Raw genomic sequence first — 2,442 nt, forward strand, 5'->3', positions numbered from 1 at the left:
AAGAATTTTCAGTAACCACCAGAGGCTCGCCCCGATGACAGCGACTGTGCCCCACCTTGGTCTTGCGCCCCTGCTCACCTGTTCCACCATCCCACTGAGGCCAACGCCTGCCATGTTCCACGCGTGCCCCCTGGTGGTCAGCGTGCATCATAGTGACCAGTTGTTCGGTTGTTCGGTTGTTCCTCTGTTCAGTCTATTTGCATATTAGGGTTTTATATATATAGATATGCATAATCCATGGACATAGACAATAGTGTGGTGAAGGTTTGGGAGGGGCGGGTGCAGGAAGGAGAGAGTCCATGGGGAAAAAAACAACAAAACAAAGAGGAAATCTGTAATACTTTCAACAATAAAGAAAAACTTTTAAAAATAAAATTAACAGGGTGTTAATTTTCACATATGACATCTGGGCTGGAAATTTTGTTCATTAAAGCTGAAGTAAATCCAGGTTTGCAAAACCAAGGGTATACTGTATAGATACCATAAGAAATAAATTTATCACTAATGTTTCTTTACATTGTTATTTTCCTCCTTTTGATTTCTCTCTTCTAAATAAACTAGCTTTTGATCAGAATACTTTCTCACATGTTTTCTTAGATTAGGGTACATGTTGTTAATGACATATGAATACTCATGTGTTCTTGAAATATTTTTCTTTTGCTTTTACAGGTGAACACAATTTGGCGGGTTTTAGTAGTCTTTTTTAAAAGATATATTGAGTTTTTATTGGTGATTCTAAGAATATGTGTTTCTAACAGTTAAAGTGTGATAGGTTAACTTAACATATTAAAATAGTTCTATAGCATCTGTTTAGAAAAAAATATTACCATTAAAACCTATTCAAGTCATGCAAAACCATTTTTCAGTGTCTTTCAACTGAGAAGAATTCTGTTCAGCACACTTCTCCTGAGGTGGTTCATACTGAGCAAGCTTTGCTTTCAGATTTTTATTTTCTTCTGTAAGAGCTTCATATTTCTCTTTCATTTCTGCCAAGTCTAGGTGGAGCAGCTTTATTTCTGGATTTTCTGGGGTAGCAGCTCCTAGGTGATGCTTTAAAATATCGAAAGCACTATTGGGTTTCTCTGGTTCTTGAGATAAGGCTATACTAATGTAACAGGAAATGGATACGCCATCCTATATAATAAAGAGCTAATATGCTAATCAGACCAAACAGCCGCATGACCGTCCAGATGACATTCCAGACAACCATCTGGACAACCTTCCAGACGAAGCCAGGGCTGCAAGGGCTTGCTGAGGCTGCAAGGGGCTGTGAGGGGCTGTGAGGCCCAACTGGGGCTGTGAGGGGCTGCAAGGGCTGGCCAAGGCTGTGAGAGGTTGTGAGGGACTGCGAGGTCCAGCTGGGGCCGGCCGAGGCTGCGAGGGATTATGAGGGGGCTATGAGGCCTGGCCAGGGCTGCTAGGGCTGAGCCCCTTGCACGAATTTCGTGCATCGGGCCTCTAATACTTATATAGAGCAACCCATATTAATCTTAGTAAATGTTAACCCAGCTTATTACTCTAACCTTATTTTTTATCTCAAAACAAGAGCTTGCATGTTAAAAGATTTTTTTATTTTTTTTTTAGTATACTTCACAGCCCAGCAGTTTCAATTCCTGTGTGAACCTAAGGAGTAGCCTGACCTTTAAGGCCCTGTCTGGCATCAATTGCCCAGACTCAGAAATTCACTGACAAAAACCAGATGGCCAACTCAAGGACACTACCTGCATGTCAACAGCCCTTCCTGCTGATCTCTTTGTTCTGATTTTCCGCTCTCTCTCCTTATAAAAACCTTTGTCTGCATGGAATGTTAAGATGATTTTTTGAGGACAGGAGTCCGCCCCCCCCCCCCATCTTCTCAAGTCACTAACAACTTAAATAAAACTCTTTCCTTCTCATAAGCACCTGTCTCATGAGTTTGGCTTTTGTTGCACCAGGCAGCCAAACAAACCTGGTTGGGTTACACCAATACCTTGGTCATTGTATCCAGCACCCCTGACTTCTCCAAGTACCTCTGGAACTGCTTGCATTTGAGTCAGCAGCTTTCTAATGGGTCATTGTGATAGTGACAGTGGCGCAAATGGTGCTGGAGACAGTGGCTGGTGGGCTCTGAGCAGCATTGCTCATGTGGGGAAGAGCGTGCACACCTGCCTGGGTATATTAGTCTTTGATTGTAAAACTTTTCTCTCAGTGGTTTGTGGATCATGTCTCTGTCCTCTAGCTTCCAGTCTCAGCTTACAGATGAGAAGTCCATAATGGTCTGATTGTATTTCTTTTCTTTTTTTTTTTCAGTGTTAGTTTATTTTATTGTTTGAAGTATTATAAATATTAGTAAATATGTCTCCTTTCCCCCCATTGACCTCCCCCCAGCCTCCCCCAGCCTCCAGCACATGCCTTCACGGCCCCCCCCTAGTGTCTGTGTCCCCTGAATATATTTCTTTTGCA

General features: G+C 42.4%; 1 pseudogene; it reads right to left on the reverse strand.

Moving 5' to 3' along the window:
• Positions 1–840: 840 nt before the first annotated feature.
• Positions 841–2,124, reverse strand: LOC103296801 (c-Myc-binding protein-like; annotated as a pseudogene).
• Between the last annotated feature and the right edge of the window lie 318 nt (positions 2,125–2,442).

The sequence above is a fragment of the Eptesicus fuscus genome, chromosome 1 (assembly GCF_027574615.1).
Source record: "Eptesicus fuscus isolate TK198812 chromosome 1, DD_ASM_mEF_20220401, whole genome shotgun sequence".
NCBI lineage: Eukaryota > Metazoa > Chordata > Mammalia > Chiroptera > Vespertilionidae > Eptesicus > Eptesicus fuscus.